Genomic DNA, 23,200 nt, shown 5'->3' on the forward strand with positions numbered 1-23,200 from the left:
ACGAATGAAACATCAAAGAAATCAGACGCAAAGAGCGGTACGCCAAGTTGCAAAATCTGCGGCAAAAATCACAAAGGTGAATGTCGCTTCAAGGATAAGCCATGTCCTATATGTCGAAAAACGGGACATATGGCTATATCATGCCCGGAAAAAGTGACCGTTTGTTATAACTGTTACCGAACGGGTCACAAAAGATCAGAGTGCCCAGAATTGGTGGGAAAGAATGAAGGGCAAGATTCAAAAGGTGAAGCCGCAAAAGCCAAAGCAAGATCCTTTCAGTTGACCGCTGCTGAAGCAAAGGTCGAACCTGACGTGGTCTCAGGTATATTCACTATAAATTCAATTCCCGCACGTGTGTTATTTGATACTGGTGCGAATAAATCCTTTGTTTCATATGGGTTTATTCGACACCCCTCATTTGTTCTAACAAAATTGCCTATGCCTTTAGAGGTAGAGATAGGTAATAATAAAAGCTTTATTGTCTGTGATGTATGTAAAAACTGCACGATGAATATTGATGACGAGGAATATGCAATAGACTTGATCCCGATGTCGATGGGAGAATTCCAAGTGGTAGTGGGAATGGATTGGCTATCCCGTTACCACGCAAAAGTGGTTTGTTTCCGAAAGGAAATAAAACTAACCTCTCCTAGCGGAAAGCAAGTTACAATATATGGAGAAAAGGGAGGTAACCCGGTGATATGCTCAATGCTAGAAGCTCGCAAACTCATGAAACATGGATGCAAGGCCTTTATGGTATATGCGAGCGAAACGGAAAAGGAACTCCTCAAAATTGGGGATGTACCAGTCGTGCGAGATTATGAAGACGTGTTTCCGGAAGAACTACCGGGGATACCGCCAGAACGGGAGGTAGAGTTCGGAATCGAGTTGATTCCGGGCGCGAAACCCGTGGCCAAGGCGCCATACCGACTTGCACCGTCGGAGTTACAAGAATTGATGTCTCAAATTCAGGAATTTCTTGACAAGGGATTTATCCGACCGAGTGTGTCTCCGTGGGGCGCACCAGTCTTATTCGTGAAAAAGAAAGATGGCAGTATGCGCATGTGTATCGATTACCGGGAGTTAAACAAACTCACGGTGAAGAATCGATACCCACTTCCAAGAATCGACGATTTATTCGACCAACTGCAAGGAGCAAGTTGGTTTTCCAAAATTGATCTCCGATCCGGTTATCACCAATTGAAAGTCAAGGAGGAGGACGTACCCAAAACGGCTTTCCGTACGAGGTACGGGCATTATGAATTCCTCGTAATGCCTTTCGGATTGACCAATGCGCCCGCGGCTTTCATGGACCTCATGAACCGGGTTTGCAAACCCATGCTAGATAAGTCGGTAATTGTATTTATCGACGACATTCTGGTATATTCAAAGAGTGAAGCCGAGCACGTGTGTCATTTGCGGGAGATATTAGACACACTTAGACGAGAGAAGCTGTATGCAAAATTCACGAAGTGTGCTTTCTGGTTACGGGAAGTACAGTTTCTTGGGCATCTTATTAGTGCTGATGGAGTACTAGTAGATCCGTCAAAGATAGAAGCTGTGACAAAATGGAGCCCTCCAAGAAATCCCTCGGAAATCCGAAGCTTTTTAGGGCTTGCGGGATATTATCGGAGATTCATACAGGATTTCTCCAAAATTGCCTTACCCTTGACCAAATTAACTCGTAAGGAGGAAAAGTTTGTGTGGGGCATTAAGCAAGAGGAAGCTTTCCAAACACTCAAGGAAAAGTTGACCCACGCTCCGGTACTGACCTTACCGGAAGGGACTGAAGACATGGTGGTTTACTCGGACGCTTCTCAATTGGGGCTCGGATGCGTGTTAATGCAACGAGGCAAGGTTATCGCCTATGCCTCGAGGCAATTGAAGATTCATGAAAATAAATATCCGGTTCACGACTTAGAATTGGCGGCGGTGGTGTTTGCCTTAAAGATATGGAGACATTACTTGTACGGAGTAAAGTTTACAATCTTTACCGACCATAAAAGCTTGAAATATTTCTTCGACCAGAAGGAATTAAACATGCGGCAAAGGCGGTGGTTAGAAACCGTCAAGGACTATGACTGCGAAATACATTACCACCCCGGTAAGGCCAATGTAGTTGCCGATGCGCTGAGTCGCAAAACAGATTATGCCCCGATACGGGTACGATCAATGCAACTGGTTGTGACTTCAAGTTTACTAGAACGAATTCGAGAAGCACAAGATGAAGCTGTAAAGGCGGAAAACTGGAAAAAGGAAAGAATTATTGGTCAAGTTAAAGACCTTGAAGTGGGCAGTCACGGCCTAAGAACTCGTTTTAATAGAATCTGGGTCCCCAACACATGTGGTGTTAAGAAGCTTCTCCTTGATGAAGCTCATAAATCCCGTTATTCCATTCACCCGGGGGTGACCAAAATGTATCATGACTTGAAGCAAAACTATTGGTGGCCCGGAATGAAGCGAGACACTGTGAAATATGTGGAAAAATGCTTGACATGCCTACAAGTCAAAGCGGAACACCAAAAGCCGTATGGTAAGCTCCAACCGTTAGAAATTCCGGTTTGGAAATGGGAGCAAATCACGATGGACCTATTGACTAAACTACCTAAAACAAGTCGTGGTTTTGACGCTATTTGGGTGGTCGTGGATAGGTTAACTAAAAGCGCCCACTTTATTCCGATTCGTGAAACCTATACATCTGAGAAAATGTCGGAGGTATACACCAATGAAATCATAGCAAGGCATGGGGTACCGATATCCATTGTATCAGACAGAGATACTCGGTTTACCTCGAAATTCTGGCGTGAATTCCAAGAACAGATGGGAACCAAATTGTTCCTTAGCACTGCTTACCATCCACAAACGGATGGGCAGAGCGAAAGAACAATACAAACATTGGGTGATATGCTACGGGCTTGCATTATTGACTTTGGGGGTAGTTGGGATGTCCATTTACCCTTGGTCGAATTCGCTTATAATAATAGCTATCACGCGAGCATTAAAATGGCCCCGTATGAGCTATTATATGGCAGAAAGTGTCGGACTCCGGTATGTTGGGGAGAGGTGGGCCCGCGAGGGCTAGCACCAACTGACGTAATCCGAGCTACAAATGCGAAAATTGACATAGTTCGGACACATTTAAAGGCGGCTCAAGACCGACAAAAGGCATACGCAGACAAAAGAAATAGGCCAATCGAGTTCCAAGTTGGCGAAATGGTCATGCTAAAGGTTTCCCCATGGAAGGGTATTATTAGATTCCGAAAAAGGGGAAAGTTAAGCCCGAGATTCATTGGGCCATTTAGAATCATTGAACGAGTTGGTAAGGTAGCTTATCGACTTGAATTACCCGAAGAATTGAGTGGGATTCATAACACATTTCACGTATCACATCTCCGGAAATGTTTGGCCGACGAGACCACTCATGTCCACTACGATGATATCGAGGTGGATAACAGTCTCAACTATGCAGTGAAACCGATTGTGATTTTAGATCGTAAAGAGAAAAGCTTGAGGAACAAAGTGATAAATCAAGTCAAGGTTAAGTGGGACCACAGAAAAGGGTCAGACACTACTTGGGAATCCGAAGAGGAGATGCAGCGTCTCTACCCTACATTATTTGGTACGTAATTCGGTTTCGGGGACGAAACCCCTTTTAAGGGGGGTGGACTTGTAACACCCCAAAAACGTAAACCCGTATATTATAAAGTTCAAGGAATTAATAAACAAGAAATTACCAATTTAGAACTTAACCTAGTTAAGTTCTAGTCTAGAAATAACTCATATTATGGTTAAAATACTTGAAACTAGAGAAAATGGTAGTCAAGGGACTAAACTTGTCAAAAATGAAACTCTTATTACTAATAGTAACAAAATCAAAACCAAACACACCAAAAATTGGTGGTCTGGTCGACAGAAGCAGAGAAAAGGGGCGAACCCCATATCCAAAACCCTAACATCACCATTTCTTGCAAATTGAAGGCTCAAATCCTAACCAAAACAAAATCCGAGCTTAGAATCGTGTTCCTCATCGCGAGAGGGTCTAGAGGTATGTAAAATTTTGTGAGAATTCACTACTTGAAATTCTCATGAATCTAGCAAAATCTGAAATTTATTTGATGCATGATAGTAATTAGTTAGATTAAAGATGAAATAGTGTCTAGGGTTAAAAACCTAGACAACTATAGGTGAAATCATGCCCTAATTCAAGAAAATTCCATGAATCCATAAATGTTAAGTTATGGGTTTTGTATGTTGATGATGAATATTAGGATTTTGAGTGTAATCCTAGTATAAATTTCATTATAAGAAGTAATTTCAGTGATATTGATACTAATTGTATGCAAAATTGCTATTATAGTGAAATTTGATGGCAAATCTTAAAGTCACGAACTTGTTTATGAAGGTGGAAAAATCTGACCCGCTAGGTGTTTGTAGAAATGCCTAAGTGAGGACTTAAATGTTAAAATTTGGATAAAAACGCAGATTTGATAATGGTCCATAATGATGTGATTATGGTCATGAAAAGAGTTCTAAACATGTTGTGAAAACTGAATTTTCTAGGCAAAGAGTCCGGTTCCTCTAGCGGACAAGCCGAGGGGAAATCACGAGGAAAAGGCGCGCTCTAAAGGTACGAAATTTATCGTTTCGTTACATTATACCTTATTGTTAGTTTTATGTAGTCAATTTTGAAACACGACGACCAAGATTTACCAATACGTCACGAATATGATTAGTGCCTTAAACAAGTAAATGGGTCAAAACAAGTGAAAATGCATGAAATCTTACATATCCGAAATGGTGTGTAAGTTTAACACCCAAACGGGTCAAACAAGTTATGGTAATAAGCATGAAGCATGACCTTATTACACAATGCGTGAATTACATGATAAGTATGCCGTGTAACGAACACCATACCCAAATTAAGAAATCTTGTTCTTAATATAGGAGCTAAGGTGTATATTCGATGCATGAAAATAGTATAAACAACCAAATATTATGTCTTGTAATCTAGGGTGTAAGTTGATTTCGTAAGCATGCCCGCTCAAGAATAGTTGAGTAATGTTATAAACCAAAACAAGTATGAAGTACTAGCCCAGCCGCGCAGCAATTTATGCGAATTTGTGTTGTTTCGACTCATAGCGAATCAGCAAGAAAACTGCATTTTAAACAAGGAAAAGATGTGCAGAGTCTACCGTAAATTACGGTAGTACCGTAATTTACGGTGGCCTGAAATTATTTACGGTGAGTCTCTACTGTGTTACGGTAGATCCCAAATGACCAGAAGCCACCGTAATTTACGGTGACACCGTAAATTACGGTGGAGCCCTGTTTGACAAAAGTTGTTTTGATCATTTTCTCGAATCCGTGTTCGGACCTGATTCGAATACGTAATTACCAAGAGTGTTAGTACTAATGCTTGTTTTAAATGCTAGTTCTCAGGTACCAAGAAAAAGGATGAAGATCAAGCAAATGAATCGAACCGAACACACACATTTTAAGAACGCTTCCGCATCCAAACTTTGTGTTAGAAACTATGTAAATTAATGGTAGTTACTGTCTTGTATGTGGTTTGTAACAACAATACACGAAGGTTGTGTTAATTTTGGGTTAAACTATGAAAGTTTTTGTAAAGTCGTCATTTTGGCGTTAAATGCAAGGTTTTTAGGTTATTAAATTTGGTAAAATAAGCTGGGTCTTACATATATTTACTTTGATTTTGCAGATGAGGGATCGTATGCAGCAGCAGGATGAAACTAATGACAGGATCCTCAGAGAAATCGGAGATCTCAAAAGGCAAAAGAAAACGGCAGAGGATCATTCCCCACTAATGCCCAAATCTTTGAATTTTGATACTCCAATGATTACTTCTCAGCCATCAAAGGTCCCAGACATTCAATATATGGGTGGATCAAGAGGAGTACATTTCAGCCCAGCAACAATGACTCAGGCATCAGGATCATATCTCCAACCAGCGGGATCCTACGCCCAGCATTTGGGATCCTTCATGAGCTTAGGATCCTCCTTTGTCCCAGGATCATCCCAGGTTCAAGGATCCTCCTTCGTTCCAGGATCATCCCAGGTTCAACGATCCTCCTTTGTTACGGGATCATCCCAGGTTCAAGGATCCTCCTTTGTTCCAGGATCATCCCAGGTTCAAGGATCCTCCTTCGTCCCAGGATCATCCCAAATTCAAGAATCCCTACAGATACCAGGATCCTTGAAGAATTTGCAAACAGGAAGCCTAGATATCCATCAAGGAGACTTTATTCCGATGCAGACCATTGCTTCCACTGGTCCATCCATTATCCTAGAGTCCCAGCAATATGGATTCACACCCAATGTTCCTAACTTGAACCCGATGGGAGGTAACACCTTAAATAATTATCTTACCACTAACCATGGATTCGTGCAGGATACAGGTATCAATCATGCTATGGCCAGGGAGTTACAGAAGCTGAAGGATATGATCTCAAGTGTTCCAGGGGTAGTCAAGCCTATCCCGGAGATTGCAGATGGAAGCCATAAGGTATTCGTTTTGCACCACCAATTTGTGATGCAGAGGTACCCAAAAGGTTCCATATCCCTACCATGAAGCTGTATGATGGTACAACGGATCCTGAGGAGCACGTAGCACAATACAGGAAGAGGATGGAGATCAATCCAATCCCAGAAAAGTTAAAGGAAGCATGCCTATGTAAAGGATTTGGATCCACCCTTACTGGATCAGCTCTTAAATGGCTGCTAAGTCTTCCCCCTTACTCTATCACTTCATTTGCTAATTTAGTTAATTTATTCAATAACAATTCTCTTGTAGTAGAAAATTTGAAAGATTAACTAGTGATTTATATAGGGTAACTCAAAGTCATAATGAATCATTAAGGGATTATATAACTAAATTCAGTAAAGAATCCTTGGACATTCCCAACTTAGATATGGCCACGGCTGTTGAGGCCTTCAAAATGGGACTGCTTAAGGATTCATTGTTCTATGATGATCTTGTTATGACACCATGCAGGAACCTAGATGAAGTAAGAACTCGGGCACTCAGGTTCATCCGGCTAGAGGATGACAAGAGGATCCAGGAGAGGCAAGTAGGATCCTCAAAACAGGAAAAACAAGGATCCTCTTTCAAGAACAATATGTTCAAATCCTACCAAAGAAATGACAACCAGAACGTGCATGCTGTTGACCAAGAAGAGGATGATGAGGATTATCCTCCGATTTCTGAATATTGTTTCTCTGTTGACAATCATGAACTAATCCTTGCAATGCAGAATCTAGGAGAAAAAGCCAGATGGCCTAGAAAGAATGACAAACCATCCGGGACTAAAGACAAGTCAAAGTGGTGTGCATACCACGAGGATTTCGGGCATCTAACTGAAGAATGCATAGCATTAAGAAAAGAAATTGGATATCTGTTAAGCAAGGGGCATCTAAAAGAATTGTTGGGAAGAAAAAAGCAAAGGACTCAGGATCCTGAAAGGATCCCTGAAAAGGCTCCAGCCCCTCCGGCGAATGCACAAGTGATCAACTTTATTTCCGGAGGATCAGATATTTGTGGTACATCCTTCTCGGCAGCCAAAAGGCATGCAAAGGAAGCAAAAATGGATAATGGAGAAAGACCTATTCGAACATCAAGTGTCTCGGAAGGAAAGACGATAACGTTTGATGAGGATGATCGCATTAACATCCAGGATCCTCATCATGATAGTTTAGTTATTACTCTCTTTATTTCTAACCATTTTGTCCGCAGGATCCTTATCGATGGAGGAAGCTCAGTAAACATTATCCAGCTTGATGTTCTAAAGAAAATGGGTATCCCAGAATCAGACATCACACCAAGATCCTCCGTGCTTGTGGGATTCAGTGGAGAAACGAAGAAAACTCTGGGGGACATTAAACTCCCAATCTACGTGGAAGGATTACATAATTATCAAAAATTTTGTGTCATTGACTGTTTATCTTGTTGTAATGTTATCCTTGGCAGGCCCTGGATACATGATATGAAAGCAGTCCCATCCACCTACCATCAATGTGTGAAACTCCCTAGCCCATGGGGGATAATCAAGATCGACAGTGACCAGCAAGAGGCTAAGGATTGCTATACCTCATCCATGAAACCAACCTCGAAGCCAAGGGAGCAATAGCAATTACAGTATCCTCCAAGGAATGTCTTGGAGGCAAGAGAACAGGATGTGGACGAAATCCTTTTGGATCCTAATGATCCTGAATCAAAAATCTATATCGGATCAGGGATCCTTGGCAAGATGAAAGAAGACATAATATCCTTCCTCAAAAGAAGAAAATCTACCTTTGCATGGAAACATGAGGACATGACAGGTATATCTAAGGATATTATCACCCACAAGCTTGGCATTGACAGGTCAATCAAACCAACCCACCAAAAAAGGAGGAAGTTTGCACCAGAAAGGAATGCCATTATCCAGGAAGAAGTAGAAAGACTACTTCGAGCAGGTATGATCAGAGAGGTAAAATATCCAAAATGGCTAGCCAATGTGGTTGTTGTCCAAAAGAAAAACGGAAAGTGGAGGGTATGTGTCGATTTCACTGATTTAAATAAGGCATGTCCCAAGGATCCTTTCCCATTACCCCACATTGACTCCATGGTGGATGCAACGGCGGGGCATGAACTGTTGACCTTTATGGATGCATCATCTGGATTCCAACAAATTCAGATGGAACCATCTGACCAAGAGGATACAGCCTTTATGACCCCAACCGGTTTATATTGTTATATTGCCATGCCTTTTGGACTAAGAAATGCAGGTGCAACATATCAAAGGCTGGTGAATATGATGTTCAAAGATCAAATAGGACAAACTATGGAAGTATACATAGATGATATGGTAGTCAAGTCAAAGAAAGCTGAGGATCACCTAAGGGACTTGGAGGAAGCATTTGATATCCTTGATAATTATAACATGAAACTTAATCCTTCAAAATGTCACTTTGGTGTTAAAGCAGGTAAATTCTTAGGATATATGGTAACCCAGAGGGGCATTGAAGCAAGCCCGGAGCAAATTAAAGCACTAGTGAATATCAAATCCCCTGCCAATGCTAAGGATGTGCAAAGGCTAACAGGCAGGATAGCAGCTCTAAACAGGTTCATATCAAAATCCTCAGAAAGATGTAAAGAATTTTATGATATCCTAAGGAAAAACAAGAAATTTGAATGGACTGAAAAGCACGAGAATGCTTTGCAAGCCCTCAAAGAATATATGTCCTCAGCACCAGCATTAATGAAACCCGGAAAAGGAGATGTGTTATCCTTATACCTGGTGGTATCCTCAACCGCTGTAAGTGTTGTCCTTGTTAAGGATCACGAAGGTACACAACATCCTATTTACTATGTAAGTAAGAGTTTACTTGATGCAGAATCCAGGTACTCACACCTTGAGAAACTTATTCTCGCATTAATTATGGCATCAACTAAGTTAAGACATTATTTTGAAACCCACACTATTGTTGTTAGAACTAATTTTCCAATCAAGAATGTCCTCAGGAAACCAGAGATGTCCGGAAGAATGGCTAAGTGGGCAGTAAAGCTTAGTGCCCATGATATAAGATATGAGCCTAGAACAGCCATTAAATCCCAAGCACTAGCTGACTTTGTGGCTGATTTCAATAGTGATCTACAAAAGGAAGCAGAATTGGAAGTCCAGCAGCTGGATGAGACCAAGGATCCTTGGATACTATACACTGATGGATCCTCAAATGTCAAGGGCACAGGGCTCGGGAAACTACTAAAATCGCAACAGGGGGACATAATACCCCACTCCATAGCCTGTGAGTTCCAAGCAACTAACAATGAGGCTGAATATGAAGCCTTAATTGCTGGCTTGCAAATTGCTAAGGATATGGGGGTGAAATATCTTAAAGTATATGTAGACTCATTATTAATCACCAATCACTTTAATGGATCCTATGCTGTTAAAGGTGAAAAACTAACCAAATATTTAGAGATAGTCAAAGAATTGGCACTCTCTTTTGTCTCTTTCAGCTTAACACAGGTACCTAGGGAGGAAAACACAGAAGCTGATGCATTGGCCAACCTAGGATCATCCTTGAAGATTCCAGAAGATATAAGTATCCCCATCATCCATATCCTGGCTCCTGCTATTGAAAATCAGGTGGCCATGGAAATAGAAGAGGATACTGCAGTGATCCCTAGTGAAGAAGCTCAATCTTATTCAGGATCATGGATCTCACCAATCATGAGATACTTGCAACACGGGGAGGTTCCTATGGGAGAAAATCCTAAAGCTTTCAGGATTAAGGTATCTCAATTCACAATCTTAAATAATATGCTATATAAACGATCTCTTGCAGGACCATATTTAAGATGTATCGAGGATCCTGAAATTCAAGAAGTATTGAGAGACTTCCATGAAGGAGATTGCGGAAACCACACTGGGGGCAGGGCATTGTTCTCAAGGATCCTTAGAACAGGATACTACTGGCCAACTATGAAACGGGATGCTGTAGAATATACTAAGAAGTGTGATCCTTGTCAAAGACACAGCAATATCCTTCATCAGCCAGCTGAATTTTTGCATCCAATACCATCCTCTTGGCCATTCATGAGATGGGGGATGGATATAGTTGGCAAGCTCCCTAAAGCACCTGGTGGAAAAGTATTTATGCTCGCCATGACCGACTACTTCTCTAAGTGGATAGAAGCTGAAGCTTTTGCCCAAGTCAGAGAAAAGGAAGTTATATCCTTTATTAAAAGAAACATTATAACTAGATTTGGCATTCCCTCTGAAATTGTATGTGATAATGGTTCCCAATTCATTGGGAGCAGAACCACTAACTTTTGTGACAGTTGGGGAATTAAGATGATAACATCAACACCAGTCCATCCACAAGCCAATGGTCAAGCAGAATCATCCAACAAGATCATCATCAACAATCTGAAGAAGAAGCTAGGATCCAAGAAGGGGAAATGGGCAGAGGAATTGCCTTATGTGCTATGGGCTGATAGAACAACTCCCAAGAATGCCACTGGTCAAACACCCTTCTCTTTAGTATTTGGTGCAGAAGCAGTGATCCCAACAGAAATGGTGGTTCCAACTGCTAGAACAAGTACTCTTGATCCTGAAGAGAATGCTGCAATCTTAGCTCAAGACTTGGATACTATTGAGGAAATCAGGGATTTGGCTAGGATAAGGATGGCAAGCTACCAACAAAGAATGGCTGGTGCCTACAATAAAAATGTCAAGATAAGGAAGTTCCAAGTCGGGGATATGGTGTTGAGAAAAGCATTCCAAAACACTATCAATCCTGTTGACGGGAAGTTAGCACCAAAGTGGGAAGGCCCTTACTTGATCGAAGCCGAAGCAGGAAAGGGGGCATACAGATTGCTAACCATGGAAGGAAATTTGCTACCAAGAGCCTGGAATGCTGTCCACTTAAAAAAATATTTCATGTGAACAGGATCCTCCAAGCATATGATCCTTACATTGGAAGCATCCTCGAAGGATCCCGGCGATATCAGTGATCCTTACTCTGGTAAAGTCCTTATTTCAGAACTTTTCCGTTTTCTTATTTTTACCTAAGGATAAGGATCATGCATCCTTCATCCTCTTCTCACGGACCATTTGAGTTATGATAGTCCAGGTATCTTCAGCATATCGTTAAAGATCTTCAAAAGCACCACAGATCCTTGGGTTTAACCCCAGTTATCCTTGGGCTTGTCCCCAGTTTTCGCCAGTAGCGCACGATGATCCTGGTATAGTTCACGTCTTTGGGACCAGTACCCACTTTCGGGGCTGACAACCTCATCGTACTGGCTATACCTAGGATCCTACGTATAATGGTAGACGTACCATACATCCGTTCCTAAGGTTTCTAACGTTTTCACATTAGCTAAGGTTTTGGCATTTTCATGTCACCAAGCTTGGATAGTCGCCAGTAAGGGCCATACTCCAGTTTACATACGATCCTTGGGCTTGTCCCCAGTTATCCTTTAGGCTTGTCCCCAGTGATCCTTTGGGCTTGTCCCCAGTTATCCTTTGGGCATGTCCCCAGCTACTAATTTATCTTTTACATTGGCTTAGTCCCAAGTTATGTTCCATTTTTCAGGTTTTCGAAGTTAAACAAATAAGGATACTTAATCCTTATTATCTATTAAAATCTCATCTACGGTTATCTTGATTAAAGGTTAGGATCCTAACTTGGATCCTCAGGTATGATCCTTGACTATGTTGATTATACTCATTATTGTGAACAACCCTTGCACTTTAGCAACTAAACCTATGATCCTTAAAATAAATTGCTTTGAAAATTTTCAATGATAGGATATTTGATCTAGGATCATATCCTAAATTTATTGAACATGATTTGCTCAACTTCTGTTATTCTAATAAATATATTTCTAAAATAATTGGACAACAAGAGGATAAATAAAGGATAACAACACGAGATAAGCCAGAAAGGTTAGAGTTATTTTATTAACAAAGGATTTTAAACCCTTTCAAAAGTTGTCAAAATCGCCAACCCACGTTTCTACCAGCAAAACGTGGCCCGTCCACATGGGTTGGCAAAGGGTGTCCATTGTTTATGCGGTCATAGCAGGTGCAGGAAAGTAAAAGCGACAGGATCACAAAGGCTTCATCCCCCAAACAGAGGATCCCTCCACCATTTGCAATCCTACCTATTGTCCGAAGGATCCTGGATCCTTAATCCTAGAAACTATTGTTTAAGTACAGACCATCATTGTTTGAAAACATCACAACCACAAAAACCACTACCAAACTTAAAAAATTGGGCTCCGGCTATGTCTAGAAATTTCCATCATTGCCCAATCCTGCAGCTCAAACCTTCGCTGCACCATCACCACCAGCTCCACTTGCTTCCCCCTGATCCTTGCCAGCATCACCACCTTCAAGCATAGGGATCTCCTCGGCCTCATCATCATCCTCCAACTCTGCCAGCCTTGCCTTCCAGCCTTCCACGTCCCATGTGCCTTTGTCGAAGGAAGGATCCTGAGCCTCCGCAACCATCTACAGCTGGATCTTATACATGGTTATCGCAGCAGAGACCTTGGCATCCTGGGTAATGTCATGCTTCTCGTAATCAAAATTGATCAGCATCCTGGCAGCTTTATCCTTGGTGGCCCGGAGCTCCTTCTCAAGATCAGCAATCTTGAGATCCTTCAGCACACCCATCTGTTGGAGGTCGGCAATTTGGCGGTCTTGATCCTCAACGTGGCCAATATATGTTTCTATTTCAGCGAGTTTCTGCAGAAAGGGAAAAGGGTAAGTTCAGGATTAGGTGATCCTCAAACAAGCAGGATATACAGGCAGGATATTCAAGCAGGATATTCAAGTAGGATAACCAACAGGGGCAATGATCCTTACTTCATTAACATAATCAAGAAACTGCTGGCGGAGCAGGGGAAATCCTTGAAGATCCTCAGAAGCCTTTCTCTTCTTTCCCTTACCCCTAATAGGAGCTTTAGGGGCTGAAGCAGATGGACTAGCAGCAAGGGTCTTCTTCCTTGTAGACTTGACATTGGCAAGCTCGTCAATACCAAACTTGGAGGCAGACTTGACAGATTTCCCAGCGCCTACACCATCAAAATAAGATAAGTACTTTAACTAATTTAAAAATCCTACATAGAACTACTTTTTAATGAGGATACTTACTTGACATTGTGGCAGATGCGGAGGATACTTCCTGTGAATCTGGAATGGTAACTTGAAAACTTCTGGTCTCAGGATCAAGCTTTTTGAAGGCTAGAACTCTCTCTCTTGCAGCAGGAGTTAACTTGAGATGAGCAACAGATATGGCTGCACAAAAAACAGAATATTAGTAATCCTCGCCTTAAGGAACAAGTCTGATGGTGATCCTTCCAGGATCCTCTATCCTACCATGAGTAGCCCACTCCTTGGGCAGATCCTCCCCATTAGGGATGGTATCCCTCCTAACAAAGAAGAATCGCCGCTTCCAGTTCGTATCATTTTTGGTAACCTTAAGAACAGGGTGATCCTCCCCAGCTTTCCGTTTCAACAAATATCGACAGGATCCAAACGTTGTGAGATCATACATCTCAGCCAGCTCCGCCATTCCTAAATCAATCCCTTCTTGCTCAATGATCCTTTCCAGGGTATATAAAACCCTCCAGATCATCGGCATGGCTTGAATATAAGACATGCCGGTCAGGGAAAAGAAAGATTGGGTGAAAGCTGGAAAGGGATACGAATATCCTATGGTGAACGGAGTTGCAGGAAAAGCTACCCATGTGTTAGAAACAAAATCGCTTAAAGCAGTGGGAGTGAAATACTTGAAGATAGCATCCGCAGGAAAACAGTGACGAATCCTATCAATGTGAGCATCGGTGAAGCAGCACCTCTCGGTGGGAGAGTCTTTAATGATCCCTTGACCTTTCAAAGGGCTATTCTTCTTGTGATCCTTGTGAGGAGAATTCCGGAGCAACATATTCGCGGTGGAATGAAAAGAGAAAGAAAAACAGAGAAAGAGAAGGAAAGAAGAGAGGAAGAATACCTGATCGATCTTTCAGATGAGATTATAAAGGGAGTAGCTCTTGAATTTAAATGCAAATTGATCCTAACTCTATCTCCTATTTATAATGATGATCTGCAGGATTGTCACGTCTATGACGTAAGGGTTGCAACGGCTAGTCCGAGTTTAACGGCTAGTTATCCGAGTCGTTCGTTGCAGATAAGATCAAAGCAAAATATAACTCATTTATTTACAAAATCACTCCTTATATTTTGGGGGCAATCGTTAGGGCTGGATTTTTATAATACATGATCCTTACATGTGATCCTAAGCAGTGATCCTTATTTCTTTGGCAGATAGTGATCCTCAGCAGAGTTCCAGGATCAGGATCACGGACCATTATAGGATCCTCATGCTAACAGTTGCTTTCATTGAACTTAATGTCATTTTGCAGGAATGTCTAGCAGGATCCGCTCTTAGCATCACAATCAAGGGACGCGTCTTTACAACTTTGGCATATGCTTAATCAGAGATGAACGTTGTGAAGGATATGGAAACTTGGCATGATTTAAGGGCGATAATTTAGGCTAGATTTACTTTTATTTCTAAAGGGGTAATGAGCTGATTATTAGTCTTTTTACCTAAAATAGGCCACCTACACTTGTATATATAACACTCTTCCCCATTCGGAAGACACACAACACATTTCTCACACGCTTAGACACACACTACGATAGTGATCCTTGTACTCAGCTCATTATCATCCGAAGTTGTAACCATATTTTGATATATTGAAGTTGGTGATCGGTAGTTGCCATCACCCGAGGTTTTTTATGCCGGAGATCATTCATTGATCAAGGGCTTTTTCCTCGTATAAATCCTTGTGTCATTTGCATATTTCTTATTAAAGTGATCCTTTACTTTTTCAACAAACCAAGCATCATTCCCCATTTACTTAGAGTTTGGTTGCATTATCCTTGTGAGATTTTTGACCAAAACAGGATCATCAAGGATTCTCCCCATGAGAGGTGTTGTTTCACCGATGTTCATATTGATAGAATTCGTCATTGTTTTCTGGCGAATGCTATCTTTAAATCTTTCACTCCCACTGCTTTAAGTGACTTTGTCTCCGATACTTGGGTGGCCTTTCCTGTTACTCCGTTCACTATAGGCTATACGTATCCCTTTCCAGCTTTCACCCAATCTTTCTTTTCCCTGACCGGCATATCTTACATCCAAGCCATGCCGATGATCTGGAGGGTTTTATATACCCTTGAAAGGATCATTGAGCAAGAAGGGATCGACCTAGGAATGGCGGAGCTGTCTGAGATGTATGATCTCACAACGTTTGGATCCTGCCGATATTTGTTCAAACGGAAAGCTGGGGAGGATCACCCTGTTCTTAAGGTCACCAAGAATGACACGAACTGGAAGCGACAATTTTTCTTCGTTAGGAGGGATTCCATCCCTAATGGGAAGGATCTGCCCAAGGAGTGGGCTACTCATGGTAGGATAGAGGATCCTGGAAAGATCACCATCAGACTTGTTCCTTGAGGATCACTAATATTCTGTTTTTTTGTGCAGCCATATCTGTTGCTCATCTCAAGTTGACTCCTGCTGCAAGAGAGAGAGAGAGAGTTCTAGCCTTCAAAAAGCTTGATCCTGAGACCAGAAGTTTTCAAGTTGCCATTCAAGATTCTCAGGAAGTATCTTCCGCATCTGCCACAATGTCAAGTAAGTATCCTCATTTACAAAGTAGTTCTATGTAAGATTCTTAAATTAGTTAGAGTACTTATCTTATTTTGATTGTGTAGGCGCTGGGAAATCTGTCAAGTCTGCCTCCAAGTTTGGTATTGATGATCTTGCAAATGTCAAGTCTACAAGGAAGAAGACCCCTGCTGCTAGTCCATCTGCTTCAGCCCCTAAAGCACCTATTAGGGGTAAGGGAAAGAAGAGAAAGGCTTCTGAGGATCTTCAAGGATTTCCCCTGCTCCGCCAACAGTTTCTTGATTATGTTAATGAAGTAAGGATCATTGCTCTTGCTTGTATATCCTGATTGTAGATCCTACTTGTTTGAGGATCACCTGGTTCTGAACTTATCTCTTCCCTTTCTGTAGAAACTTGCTGAAATAGAAACCTATCTTGGCCATGTTGAGGATCAGGACCGCCAAATCGCCGACCTCCAACAAATGGGCGTGCTGAAGGATCTCAAGATAGTTGATCTTGAGAAGGAACTCCGGGCTACCAAGGATGAAGCTGCTCAAATGCTGATCAACATGGATTGTGAGAAGCAGGAGATCACCCAGGATGCCAAGGTCTCCGCCGCAATAGCTATGTATAGGATCCAATTGCAGATGGCTGCGGAGGCTCAGGATCCTGCCTTTGACAAGAGCACGTGGGATGTGGAGGGCTGGAAGGCAAGGTTAGCAGAGTTGGAGGATGATGATGAAGCCGAGGAGATCCCAATGCTTGAAGGTGGTGATGCTGGCAAGGATTAGGGGGAAGCAAGTGGAGCTGGTGGTGATGGAGCAGCGAAGGTTTGAGCTGCAGGATTGGGCGATGATGGAAATTTCGAGACTTGGCCGGAGCCCAATTTTTTTGTGGTTGTTGATGTTTTGAAACGATTTATGGTCTGTAACTTAAACAATAGTTTTTAGGGTTAAGGATCCTGGATCCTTTGGACAATAGGTAGGATCGCAAATGGTGGAGGGATCCTCTGTTTGGGGGATGAAGCCTTTGTGATCCTGCCGCTTTTACTTTCCTGCACCTGCTATGACCGCTTAAACAATGGACACCCTTTGCCAACCCATGTGGACGGGCCACGTTTTGCTGGTAGAAACGTGGGTTGGCAATTTTGACAACTTTTGAAAGGGCTTTGTTAATAAAATAACTCTAATCTTTCTGGCTTATCTTGTTTTGTTATCCTTTATTTATTCTCTTATTTTCCAATTGTTTTAGAAACATGTTTGTTAGAGTAACAAAAGTTGAGCAAATCATGTCTAAGAAATTTAGGATATGATCCTAGATCAAATATCCTGTAATCGAAAATTTTCAAGGTAGTCTATTTCAAGGATCATAGGCTTAGTTGTCAAAGTGTAAGGGTTGTTCAGAATAATGAGTATAGTCAAGGATCATACCTGAGAATCCAAGTTAGGATCCTATCCTTTGATCAGGGTAATCGTAAGTGAAATAGGATAACAAGGATTAAGGATCCTTAAAAGTTTAGTCTTCGTAAACCTGAAAAGTAGGACATAACTTGGGACTAAGCCAATATAAAAGATAAGTTAGTAACTGGGGACAAGCCCAAAGGATAACTGGGGATGATCCCAAAGGATCACTGGGGACAAGCCCAAAGGATAACTGGGGATGATCCCAAAGGATCACTGGGGACAAGCCCAAAGGATAACTGGGGAAAAGCCCGAAGGATAACTGGGGACAAGCCCAAGGATCGTATGTAGACTGGAGTATGGCCCTTACTGGCGACTATCCAAACTTTGGTGACATGAAAATGTCAAAACCTTAGCTAACGTGAAAACGTTAGAAACCTTAGGAACGGATGTATGGTACGTCTACCATTATACGTAGGATCCTAGATATAGCCAGTACGATGAGGTTGTCAGCCCCTAAAGTGGGTACTGATCCCAAAGACGTGAACTATACCAGGATCATCGTGCGCTACAGGCGAAAACTGGGGACAAGCCCAAGGATAACTGGGGACAAGCCCAAGGATCTGAGATGCTTTTGAAGACTATCGATAATATGCTGAGGATACCTGGACTATCAGAACTCAAATTCTCGTGAGAGAAGGATGAAGGATACATGATCCTTATCCTTAGGTAAAAATAAGAAAATGGAAAAGTTTTGAGATAAGGACTTTACCGGAGTAAGGATCACTGATGTCGCCGGGATCCTTCGAGGATGCTTCCAATGTAAGGATCATATGCTTGAAGGATCCTGTTCACATGAAATATTTCTTTAAGTGAATAGCATTCCAGGCTCTTGGTAACAAATTTCCTTCCATGGTTAGCAATCTGTATGCCCCCTTTCCTGCTTCGGCTTCAATCAAGTAAGGGCCTTCCCATTTTGGTGCCAATTTTCCATCAGCAGGATTGATGGTATTTTGGAATGCTTTTCTCAGCACCATATCCCCGACTTGGAACTTCCTTATCCTGACATTTTTGTTGTAGGCACCAGCCATTCTTTGTTGGTAGCTTGCCATCCTTATCCTAGCCAGATCCCTGATTTCCTCAATAGTATCCAAGTCTTGAGCTAGGTTTGCAGCATTCTCTTCAGGATCACGAGTACTTGTTCTAGCAGTTGGAACCACCATTTCTGTTGGGATCACTGCTTCTGCCCCAAATACTAAAGAGAAGGGTGTTTGACCAGTGGCATTCTTGGGAGTTGTCCTGTCAGCCCACAGCACATAAGGCAATTCCTCTGCCCATTTCCCCTTCTTGGATCCTAATTTCTTCTTCAGGTTGTTGATGATGATCTTGTTGGATGATTCTGCTTGACCATTGGCTTGTGGATGAACTGGTGTTGATGTTATCATCTTAATTCCCCAACTGTTACAAAAGTTAGTGGTTCTGCTCCCAATAAATTGGGAACCATTATCACATACAATTTCAGAGGGAATGCCAAATCTGGTTATAATGTTTCTCTTAATAAAGGATATAACTTCCTTTTCTCTGACTTGGGCAAAAGCTTCAGCTTCTATCCACTTGGAGAAGTAGTCGGTCATGGCAAGCATAAATACTTTTCCACCAGGTGCTTTAGGGAGCTTGCCAACTATATCCATTCCCCATCTCATGAATGGCCAAGAGGATGGTATAGGATGTAGAAATTCAGCTGGCTGATGAAGGATATCCCTGTGTCTTTGACAAGGATCACACTTCTTAGCATATTCTGCAGCATCCCTTTTCATAGTTGGCCAGTAGTATCCTGTTCTAAGGATCCTTGAGAACAATGCCCTGCCCCCAGTGTGGTTTCCACAATCTCCTTCATGGAAGTTGTTAGGGCTGGATTTTTATAATACATGATCCTTACATGTGATCCTAACCAGTGATCCTTATTTCTTTGGCAGATAGTGATCCTCAGCAGAGTTTCAGGATCAGGATCACGGACCATCATAGGATCCTCATGCTAACAGTTGCTTTCATTGAATTTAATGTTATTTTGCAGGGACATCTAGCAGGATCCGCTCTTAGCATCACAGTCAAAGGACGCGTCTTTACAACTATAGCATGTGCTTAATCGGAGATAGACGTTGTGAAGGATATGGAAACTTGGCATGATTTAAGGGCGATAATTTAGGCTAGATTTGCTTTTATTTCTAAAGGGGTAATGAGCTGATTATTAGTCTTTTTACCTAAATAGGCCACCTACGCTTGTATATATAACACTCTTCCCCATTCGGAAGACACACAACACAATTCTCACACGCTTAGACACACATTACGATAGTGATCCTTGTACTCAGCTCATTATCATCCGAAGTTGTAACCATTTTTCTTATATTGAAGTTTGGTGATCGGTAGTTGCCATCACCCGAGGTTTTTTATGCCGGAGATCATACATTGATCAAGGGCTTTTTCCTCGTATAAATCCTTGTGTCATTTGCATATTTCTTACTAAAGTGATCCTTTACTTTTTCAACAAACCAAGCATCATTCCTCGTTTACTTAGAGTTTGGTTGCATTATCCTTGTGTGATTTTTGACCAAAACAGTTTGGCGCCCACCGTGGGGCAATTGGTGCTTCATTCATAAGAAAACTTTCTGTTCGAAATTATTTCAAAGAGTTACATGGCTTCATCATTGAAGAATACATCCACAGCGATGTCGGCAGTCAATTCATCTACTGGCATTCCACCTTTGCCTCCACCACCAGCTGGATCTCAGAAAAATGCTGAGATGAGGGATCGTATGCAGCAGCAGGATGAAACTAATGACAGGATCCTCAGAGAAATCGGAGATCTCAAAAGGCAAAAGAAAACGGCAGAGGATCATTCCCCACTAATGCCCAAATCTTTGAATTTTGATACTCCAATGATTACTTCTCAGCCAACAGAGGTCCCAGACATACAATATATGGGTGGATCAAGAGGAGTGCATTTCAGCCCAGCAACAATGACACAGGCATCAGGATCATATTTCCAACCGGCGGGATCCTACGCCCAGCATTTGGGATCCTTCATGAGCTTAGGACCCTCCTTTGTCCCAGGATCATCCAAGGTTCAAGGATCCTCCTTCGTTCCGGGATCATCCCAGGTTCAAGGATCCTCCTCTGTTCCAGGATCGTCCCAGGTTCAAGGATCCTTCTTTGTTCCAGGATCATCCCAGGTTCAAGGATCCTCATTCGTTCCAGGATCGTCTCAAATACCAGGATCCTTCCAGATGCCAGGATCCCTAAAGAATTTGCAAACAGGAAGCCTAGATGTCCATCAAGGAGATTTTATTCCAATGCAGACCATTGCTTCCACTGGTCCATCCATTATCCCAGAATCCCAGCAATATGGATTCACACCCAATGTTCCTAACTTGAACCCGATGGGAGGTAACACCTTAAATAATTATCTTACCACTAACCATGGATTCGTGCAGGATACAGGTATCAATCATGCTATGGCCAGGGAGTTACAGAAGCTGAAGGATATGATCTCAAGTGTTCCAGGGGTAGTCAAGCCTATCCCGGAGATTGCAGATGGAAGCCATAAGGTATCTCGTTTTGCACCACCAATTTGTGATGCAGAGGTACCCAAAAGGTTCCATATCCCTACTATGAAGCTGTATGATGGCACAACGGATCCTGAGGAGCACATAGCACAATACAGGGAGAGGATGGAGATCAATCCAATCCCAGAGAAGTTAAAGGAAGCATGCCTATGTAAAGGATTTGGATCCACCCTTACTGGATCAGCTCTTAAATGGCTGCTAAGTCTCCCCCCTTACTCTATCACTTCATTTGCTAATTTAGTTAACTTATTCAATAACCAATTCTCTTGTAGTAGAAAATTTGAAAGATTAACTAGTGATTTATATAGGATAACTCAAAGTCATAATGAATCATTAAGGGATTATATAACTAAATTCAGTAAAGAATCCTTGGACATTCCCAACTTGGATATGGCCACGGCTGTTGAGGCCTTCAAAATGGGACTGCTTAAGGATTCATTGTTCTATGATGATCTTGTTATGACACCATGCAGGAACCTAGATGAAGTAAGAACTCGGGCACTCAGGTTCATCCGGCTAGAGGATGACAAGAGGATCCAGGGGAGGCAAGTAGGATCCTCAAAACAGGAAAAACAAGGATCCTCTTTCAAGAACAATAAGTTCAAATCCTACCATAGAAATGACAACCAGAACGTGCATGCTGTTAACCAGGAAGAGGATGATGAGGATTATCCTCCGATTTCTGAATATTGTTTTTCTGTTGACAATCACGAACTAATTCTTGCAATGCAGAATCTAGGAGAAAAAGCCAGATGGCCCAGAAAGAATGACAAACCATCCGGGACTAAAGACAAGTCAAAGTGGTGTGCATACCACGAGGATTTCGGGCATCTAACTGAAGAATGCATAGCATTAAGAAAAGAAATTGGATATCTGCTAAGCAAGGGACATTTGAAAGAATTGTTGGGAAGAAAAAAGCAAAGGACTCAGGATCCTGAAAGGATCCCTGAAAAGGCTCCAGCCCCTCCGGCGAATGCACAAGTGATCAACTTTATTTCCGGAGGATCAGATATTTGTGGTACATCCTTCTCGGCAGTCAAAAAGCATGCAAACGAAGCAGAATTGGAAGTCCAGCAGCTGGATGAGACCAAGGATCCTTGGATACTACACACTGATGGATCCTCAAATGTCAAGGGCACAGGGCTCGGGATACTACTAAAATCGCCACAGGGGGACATAATACCCCACTCCATAGCCTGTGAGTTCCAAGCAACTAACAATGAGGCTGAATATGAAGCCTTAATTGCTGGCTTGCAAATTGCTAAGGATATGGGGGTGAAATATCTTAAAGTATATGTAGACTCATTATTGATCACCAATCACTTTAATGGATCCTATGCTGTTAAAGGAGAAAAACTAGCCAAATATTTAGAGATAGTCAAAGAATTGGCACTCTCTTTTGTCTCTTTCAGCTTAACACAGGTACCAAGGGAGGAAAACACAGAAGCTGATGCATTGGCCAACCTAGGATCATCCTTGAAGATCCCAGAGGATATAAGTATCCCCATCATCCATATCCTAGCTCCTGCTATTGAAAATCAGGTGGCCATGGAAATAGAAGAGGATACTGCAGTGATCCCTAGTGAAGAAGCTCAATCTTATTCAGGATCATGGATCTCACCAGTCATGAGATACTTGCAACATGGGGAGATTCCTATGGGAGAAAATCCTAAAGCTTTCAGGATTAAGGTATCTCAATTCACAATCTTAAATAATATGCTATATAAACGATCTCTTGCAGGACCATATTTAAGATGTATCGAGGATCCTGAAATTCAAGAAGTATTGAGAGACTTCCATGAAGGAGATTGGGGAAACCACACTGGGGGCAGGGCATTGTTCTCAAGGATCCTTAGAACAGGATACTACTGGCCAACTATGAAACGGGATGCTGTAGAATATGCTAAGAAGTGTGATCCTTGCCAAAGACACAGCAATATCCTTCATCAGCCAGCTGAATTTTTGCATCCAATACCATCC

General features: G+C 42.0%; 1 long non-coding RNA gene across 1 annotated transcript; it reads left to right on the forward strand.

Moving 5' to 3' along the window:
- The first annotated feature begins 3,855 nt into the window (after nt 1-3,855).
- Nucleotides 3,856-5,638, forward strand: LOC110923312. The gene is made up of 3 exons (XR_002583958.2): nt 3,856-4,045; nt 4,561-4,627; nt 5,433-5,638. It is a non-coding gene; the product is annotated as an uncharacterized LOC110923312 (long non-coding RNA).
- The last annotated feature ends 17,562 nt before the right edge of the window (nt 5,639-23,200 follow it).

Source organism: Helianthus annuus, chromosome 3 (genome assembly GCF_002127325.2).
Source record: "Helianthus annuus cultivar XRQ/B chromosome 3, HanXRQr2.0-SUNRISE, whole genome shotgun sequence".
In the NCBI taxonomy this organism is placed as follows: domain Eukaryota; kingdom Viridiplantae; phylum Streptophyta; class Magnoliopsida; order Asterales; family Asteraceae; genus Helianthus; species Helianthus annuus.